This window comes from Macrobrachium nipponense, chromosome 7 (genome assembly GCF_015104395.2).
Source record: "Macrobrachium nipponense isolate FS-2020 chromosome 7, ASM1510439v2, whole genome shotgun sequence".
Classification (NCBI taxonomy): Eukaryota; Metazoa; Arthropoda; class Malacostraca; order Decapoda; family Palaemonidae; genus Macrobrachium; species Macrobrachium nipponense.
In genome coordinates this window covers 77,646,072-77,654,781 of record NC_061109.1, presented here as the reverse complement: position 1 = coordinate 77,654,781, position 8,710 = coordinate 77,646,072, and the positions used below count along the sequence as shown (strand labels likewise).

Genomic DNA, 8,710 nt, shown 5'->3' with positions numbered 1-8,710 from the left:
TGAGCCAGACTGTGCAATCACCCTTGTTTAGTGAGCGCCTCCCTAAGCTGTCAGACGCACTGACACAAGCCGAATTTGATGCTAGGACACGTCTCGCAAGGTCTCTTAACTCCCTAGTGATGACAGAGACGGCGGCTCTGGAGTACGCTCAGGAGCCGCTGTTTAAGGTCATTGCGAAGTCGTTACTTTTGCGCATGCAATGTGACTTGTACAACTTTGCGGTTGCTAGGAGAAATTGCAGGAAGCATGTTCTATCTGAGGCTACAATCAGGCACGAACCCAACAAGCTTCTGGCTTCCTCAATCTGGGGTGCAGATCTCTTCCCAGCTTTGGCAGTAAACGAGGTTCAGAACGAGGCATCACGTCTTAATCAAAGCATCAGGTTGCGTTGGGGCATTCCTTTCAAAAGGAAATTAGAGTCTTCTTCCTCCAGTTTTAGGGCTAGGAAGAGGCAAAGGAGGTTCCAACCTTTCCAAGTTCCACAACAGCATCCTGTGCTACAAGCTGTACCAAACCAGCAAGTATCCCAGCCTTCGACTTCTAAGGCTCAGCCTCAGCAACAGCATCAATTTGTCTTCCTTTTGCCGTCAACTAACCAACAGGTTCCCCCACAGTATTCAGTGTCGCCCGCTTTTAACCCGGTCTATGAGAGTCGGGCATTTCACCCCTTTACCAGGGTTGCTAGGGGTGGCAGGGCTAGAGGATCCTTTCGTCAGCGTGGAGGAGCCAGAGCCCAAAGACGAGCTAGAGGTGCAAGGTCAGGAAGAGGATCCCCACCCTCATCATCTCAATGAAGTTTCTCAGGTAGGAGGCAGGCTGTGCCTCTTTCGACATCATTGGGGGTTCAGCAGTAGGGCGAAAAGCATAGGATCCAGGGGCCTAGGCTGGAGTTGGATCAAGGGTCCTCCTCCACCCATCACCTTCTATCAGGAACCAACGCAAGAGTCGATGGATTACTCCAGGGACCTTCTCCAGAAGGGAGCAGTCTCCAGGACAAAGAACTTGAAATTTCAGGGTCGTCTATTCAGTGTCCCAAAGAAAGGGACTGACAAAAGGAGGGTGATCTTAGACTTGTCCCATTTACACTTGTACATTCGTTGCGACAAGTTCAAAATGCTGACCATCTCTCAGGTACGGACCTTACTTCCCCGTGGGGCCGTCACCACCTCTATAGATCTTACAGACGCCTATTATCATGTCCCGATAGCTCGGCACTTCCGACCATTCCTGGGCTTCAAACTAGGGAAAGAAGCCTACTCCTTCAAGGTGATGCCCTTTGGGCTGAATATAGCCCCAAGGGTTTTCACGAAACTGGCGGAGGCAGCGGGGTGCAAGAGCTAAGGTCTCAGGGTATATTGGTTTGGTGGCGTACCTAGACGACTGCTCAATCTGGGAGATGGACAAAGACAAGTGTATGAAAGCCCCGGACAAGGTCCATCTCTTTCCTGGAATAATCATAGGGTTCAAGATCAACAGGGCCAAGTCCCAGTTACTCCGGAGTCCAAGTTCCAGTGGCTAGGTATCCATTGGGACTTGATTCACACACTCTTTCCATTCCAGCAGGAAAAGGAAGGAGATTGCCAAGGCAACAAGACAATTCTTAAATGCAAAAAAGACTTCGAGAAGGGAATCAGGAGAGGATCATAGGCTCGCTCCAGTTTGCCTCGGTCACAGACATTCTGTTGAAAGCCAAGCTCAAGGACATCAATCGAGTTGGTGTCAAAGGCCAATGCCAAGTGTCGGGACAAGTTCGCCCGGATACCTCTGATTCTCAGGAAAACGTCTGCGCCCATGGGCAAAGGCCGCAAACCTAGCCAAAGAGTTACCGTTGCAGTTCCCTCCCCCGTCCCTAGTGGTGCATACGGACGCATCACTGACAGGTTGGGGAGGTTATTCACAGCACGAGAAGGTTCAGGGAACTTGGTCACCTCAGTTCCAAAGGCTTCACATCAACGTCCTGGAAGCTATGGCAGTGTTTCTGACTTTAAAAAAGCTTCGTCCTCCGAAGAAGACTCATATCAGGTTGGTTCTCGACAGTGCAGTAGTGGTACACTGTATAAACAGAGGTGGTTCAAAGTCAAGTCATGTCGAACCACGTGATGATAGCAATTTTATCTCTAGCAAGCCAAAAACACCTGGCATCTATCGGCTACCCATCTGGCAGGAGTCCACAATGTAGTGGCAGACGCACTGTCTCGATCAGTCCCCCTAGAGTCAGAATGGTCACTGGACCAGGAATCCTTCAAGAGGGTTTGCAGGAGAGTACCGGGTCTGGAATTAGATCTGTTTGCTACAGAGGCAAACCACAAGCTGCCTTGTTACGTAGCCCCAAATCTGGACCCTCTGGCATACGCTACGGATGCCCTGAGTATAGATTGGAACCAGTGGAGGAAGGTTTATTTATTCCCTCCAGTGAACCTTCTCCTGAAGGTGCTGCACAAGTTGAGATCCTTCGAAGGTCAGGTGGCTCTAAGAGCTCCTCACTGGCCCAAGAGCAATTGGTTTGGTTTCCCATTCTCAGGAACAAGGTCTTCGTCCTCACCCTCTCCCGGACTTGAGGCTGTCGCAACAAGTTCAAACGAGGACTGTGTTCGAGGAATGTGTCGTGGTATTGTTGAGGAGAGAAGAGACAGAAAATAAAAATTTACTATAGTATGTATGTAAAAACAGTATATATATATATATATCTAATATATAATATATATAATATATATACTTATATATATATATATATATATATATACATATATATATATTATATATATATATATAATATATATATATATATATATATATATATATATATAATATATATATATATATATATATATATATATATATATATATATATATATATATATATATATATATATATATATATATATATATATATATATATATATATATATCTAAATTCACTTTACCTCCCAAATGATATATTTTCATATATGTACCGAAGGGGAATTTTTTAGTTGATAATAATTTCGTCCCCCCATGGGATCGAACCACCGTCCAAGTGGAGGGGACGAAATCAGGACAGTCAGTGACGCTATCCAATCAGCCAACAGAGACGCTATAAGTTCATATCGATTCTGACCTTACAAATCACCCTCGATCTCGGTGCTTTCGTAATTAGAATCGATATGGAACCCCGTCTACCATGTTAGCCAATTCGAGCTTTTTGACAGCACGTAGCCTTTTGTTATGAATAATTATCACATTGAACCGTGATCCATTTATATATCAATTCAAGCTACAAATGTCCTTTAATATCTAAATTCACTTTACCTCCCAAATGATATATTTTCATATATGTACCGAAGGGAGTTTTTTAGTTGATAATAATTTCGTCCCCCCATGGGATCGAAACCACCGTCCAAGTGGACGGGGACGAAATCAGGACAGTCAGTGACGTATCCAACAGCCAAGTCCACTTGGACGGTGGTCGATCCCAGGGGGGACGAAATTATTATCAACTAAAAATTCCCTTCGGTACATATATGAAAAATATATCATTTGGGAGGTAAAGTGAATTTAGATATTAAAGGACATTTGTAGCTTGAATTGATATATAAAGGATCACGGTTCGATGTGATAATTATCATAACAAAAGGCTACGTGCTGTCAAAAAGCTCGAATTGGCTAACATGGTAGACGGGGTTCCATATCGATTCTAATTCGCGGTATTGTTCTATGGTAAATATCCACAAATCCTGGTTTTTTTTTTTATGAATTTCATCATAAAATTCACTTTTGTGATAAAACTTTTAAAAACCATGTATGAAAACTTTTAGTGGGTTTTTCTTGAGTTTTTAAACTAACAAATAGGATGTTTTTAGCATTTTTATAGGGGTTCCAAACATTCGCGGGTTCTAACTATTCACGGGGGGGTCTGGTACGCATCCTCCGCAAATAACACGGGGGAACACTGTATATATATATATATATTTATATATATATATATATATATTATATATATATATATATAATATATATATATATATATATATATTATAATATTATATAATATATATATATATATATAATATATATATATATATATATATATATATACTATATATATATATATAGTATATATAGTATATATATATACAAAAAATTTAGCTTTCAACATAAAATTTGATATAAAAGACATATAACAGTCATACGTAACAGCGGTCATGTCACGCCCAGCTGACTTGACACTGAACGAGTGAGGACTGATATGTTGAAGAGAGAAGAAGAAGAGAGTTAAAATATTGCTGTATGTATGTAAAAGCAATAACGAGTCACATAAAAAAAGGGAATTCCCAATAGACTTAATGTAATGATTAAAATATGAAAAATCAATGCAATACAGAGAAAAAGATAAAAAAAAGGTCTAAATTGAGCCTATGTTCAGTGCGCTGGGTGAGATGGTCTAGTTGGACAATATTAACAAAAATAGTGAATGAAAGAACAAAATCATTTGTCATTGCAGTGATTTGAGGGGGAGAGAGAGGATGTTTATATTTTTGCGGAATAATGAATGAATGATTTTAAGTTATCATGTGTCGTGGTATTGTTGAGGAGAGAAGAGACAGTAATATCTATATATATATATATATATATATATATCTATATATATCTATATATCTATTTATATCTATTTATATCTATATATCTACAGGCGGTCCCCGCTTACGACGGTTCCGGCTTACGACGTTCCGAGGTTACGACGCTTTTTCTTAAATATTCAATGGAATTCCGTCCTGGGTTACGACGCTTGTTCCGAGGTTACGACGCTGACGCTTCCGACGCTCCGAGTTAACGACGCTTTTAAAAAACGCATGCTATGATAAAAATCCTTTATAGTTTAGCACAGTACATAATAAAAAATATGTTTTTGGTTACATTACAACAAAAATTTTGAGGTTATGATGATTTTTGACACTTTTTTTTTTTCGTATTTTTGAATTTTTTTACTGACGCCGCATATGCGGAACTAGTTTGCGGGCGAATGAATACACTAGCTTGGGATGCGCAGTTTAAAACAGTCCAAAAGCGCAAATATAATGAAAAATCATTGATTGTTTCCAGTACATATTAAAAAAAAAACTAAGTTTCTGGTTAGATACAACACAAATGCCAAGGTTACGACGTTTGTTATGCTTTTTAACGATACCTCATATGCAGAACTAGTTTTTGAGCGGAGGTGCATAAATTAATTAACGCTATTAAACTGTATGGTAAATTGACCCCTTCCGAACAACGACCTCGGACGGTCGAGGACGCCAAGCGTAACAATACGAAAGGACGCCACTTCAATCGCGTGCCTGCCTGCATTCCACTAGGTGTGTGCTGAGACGTTGCTGAAATTCCTTGCCATTTTCGCTAATTTACAATGGCTCCTAAACGCCAAAGTACTTCCTCCGATGATAGTTCATCCAAGAAGAGGAAGGTCATCACGATGGAGGTCAAATATGACGTGATAAAGCGTTCGGAGAAGGGAGAAACTAACACCGAAAATACCCGGCCGTTCTTTAGGCTTGAGCAGGACCACGGTGGTAACCATTGTGAAGGATAAGGAACGTATTCTGAAGCACGTTAAGGATGCTGCACCGATGAGTCAACGGTGATAAACGAGAAGCAACGTAGCCAGAGCATTGTTGAAATGGAAAGGAGAAATTGCTCATGATCTGGCTGGAGGACCAGAAACCAGCGACGTGTTCCGGTGAGCTTAAGTGTGATCCAGGAGAAGGCTTTAGAGCGCTGCATGAGGCAGTAGTGAAAAAGTTTGGCGAAGGCAGTGCTGGTGGGGGTGAATTTTCCGCGAGTAGAGGTTGGTTTAACCGTTTTAAGGCTCGTGCAAATTTGCATAATGTGAAGCTGCAAGGTGAAGCTGCTAGTGCTGATAGCGAAGCAGCAGAAAAGTTTTCCAGGTGGTTTGGCTGAGATAATTAAGGATGGTGGTTACACGGCTGACCAAGTCTTAATGTGGATGAGACTGGATTATTTTGGAAAAGAATGCCAAATCGAACGTACCTTCCAAGGAGGAGAAGTCAGCACCTGGCCATAAAGCTGGAAAGGAGCGACGACTTTGCTGTTTGGGGCCAATGCAAGTGGTGATTTGAAACTGAAGCCTTGTGGTGTATTTGGCCGAGAATCCCAGGGCTTTCAAGGGCATTGTTTTCAAGAGTCAACTCCCTGTGATTTGGAAATCTAACAAGAAGGCGTGGGTTACCTTAATGGTCTTCGAAGAGGTGGTTCAATGACCATTTCGTGCCAGCAGTGGAGCGGTATTTGACTTCGAAGGGTCTGCCTTTAAGGCCCTCTTAGTCCTGGACAATGCCCTGGTCACCCTTCAAATTTGAGCGACATGCATCCTAATGTGAAGGTGGTGTACCTCCCACCCAATACCACATCGCTGATACAGCCAATGGACAGGGAGTAATAGCAAATTTCAAGGCTTACTACCTTAGAAGGACCATACGTGTTGTCTTTGAGGGCCATAGAAGCTAACAAGGAGTTGACACTGAAGCAATTCTGGAAGGGCTACAACATTGCAGATGCAGTGAAGAACATTGCAAGTGCTTGGGACGAGGTGAAGACGACCACTTTAAATGGGGCCTGGAGGAAAACGTGTCCACAGTTTGTGCACAGTTTTGAAGGCTTTGACCAGGCAAGAAGAAGACGTCGAGACTGTGACGAGGAAGATCGTAGGGCTAAGCAAGAGGCTGCAACTAGATCTTGAACCTGATGATGTAACAGAGCTGCTGGCTTCCCATGGAGAGGAATTGTCTGCAGAGGACTTACTAGAACTTGAACAACAAATGATTGAGGAAGAGGAGGCGGCACCAGAGCCAAAACCCAGGTCATTAACTGTGAAAGGCTTGTCAGAGGGTTTTACTCATCTGGAGAGAGCCTTGGCTTCTTTTGAGGCAGAAGACCCTAACGTTTCTAGGTTTGACAAAATCAAGAGAGGAATCATGGATTTGGTGACTTTCTACAAGGAGACCCTGAAGGAGAAGCAGACGAAGAGAAGTGTGCAGTCCAGGCTTGACACTTTCTTTCACAAGGTTTCTCCAGTACCACCAACCTCCCACTCCTAGTCCTGGTAAGGAATTCTGAACTGTTTTTTTTTTACTAATTTTATGTGTTTACATAGTGTACATATTAAAATGTGTTAATTTTTTAATGTAACAACTACTAAATGTAAGAGTAAATTGTAACTTCATTAATTTTTCATCATTTGTAATTTTATTGCAGAAGTGGTGACAGTTCCAGATCCCCCTGTACTACCTGTGACAGTTCCAGATCTCCCTGTACCTGGACCCTCTGTATCAGCCCGCCCACCTGCACGTGTACAATCAGGTAAGCAATTTCATTTTTCTCATTTTCATGTTGGAAATTGTTACACCCTACATACATTCGTACACTAACTTACATAGTGGTACAATGTGTTTGATGTTGCATAACCTTATTATTATTTTTTTTTTCCATTTCAGACCCCTTGATAGTGACAGTGACCCAGATGACCTGAGCCTTTCCATGGTTTTGATGCCTCGCCCTATACATCAGGTAAGGATCCTTAACAAATTTGTATAAAAATGTTTTATAAATTGCTAATAGAAATTTTATTAAAAGTGTACATATGCTACAATTACATCCACCTTATAATATATTTATGTACCCTATCATTCTTTCCAGATGTAGATGTTCCCTCATCAGTTGATACAAGTATCACCTCCCCAGAGCCCAAATCAGTTGATACGAGTAGTATCACCTCTCCCATTCCTTCAGGTAAAAGAATTCTTCATTTTTTATATTGAACATACGTATTACACACTACATATGTCAAACAGTAATAACATGTGCAGTTAGTTACAGTAGTAGTAACTATCATTTTATATATTTTTTATCATTCCAGACTCCCAAGCACCTGCCCATCCCACTCCATAGCCCAGCCACCCACTCTCATGTACCATATGACCATCCCAGTAAGCAAGCCAACCACTAGAATTTGGTAAGGACATTTTTTTTTATTAATGTTTTAATATTACATATGTAATAACCATGTTCTAGTATGTAACATACATACTATAATCATATGTACATATATTACATATCATTCCAGACTGGCATGCACCTGTGACTTACATAAACCAGACCTCTACATAGCCTACATGTCTTCATTTTGCTGGAGTAAGGATTCTCAGTTTGTGTTTAATGGTTGCATACGTACAATAATTTTGTACACCTAAGTGTTACATACTGCCTTTAATATTAATTCTTCATTCCAGACTGCCCATCATCCTAGCCTGTTATCTGTGATAAAGCACACTGAAGTTAGGTTTGGAATGCATCCTTATCATGAATGCTCTACACCTCCCCTCCATCTCCACAACCTAGGTAACAGCTTTGAGACTCACTAAAAGTTGGTAAGTTATGTAAGGAATTTCTAAATTAAGTTTTATACTACATGTTATATGTGATATTAAACCACTGTATGGTGCATATTACTGTATGTAACTTACTATGCATAGAGTACTTACTGACAAAATTATTTTTTGTACATTCCAGAACCCCCTGAATGATGTAGGCTATGGGGCCACATAAGACTTTGTCCATCCAGGGTTACATTGAACGACAACTTTAAACTAAAAGTAAGGAATTAATTAACATACATTAACTCTTTTAGTACTCTTGATATATCTACAGTAATAACATA

At 40.8% G+C, this 8,710-nt stretch overlaps 1 long non-coding RNA gene across 1 annotated transcript; it reads left to right on the top strand.

The window, feature by feature from the left end:
* The first annotated feature begins 7,517 nt into the window (after nucleotides 1-7,517).
* Nucleotides 7,518-8,185, top strand: LOC135217200 (uncharacterized). The gene is made up of 4 exons (XR_010315080.1): nucleotides 7,518-7,560; nucleotides 7,690-7,782; nucleotides 7,910-8,005; nucleotides 8,117-8,185. It is a non-coding gene; the product is annotated as an uncharacterized LOC135217200 (long non-coding RNA).
* Nucleotides 8,186-8,710: the final 525 nt, after the last annotated feature.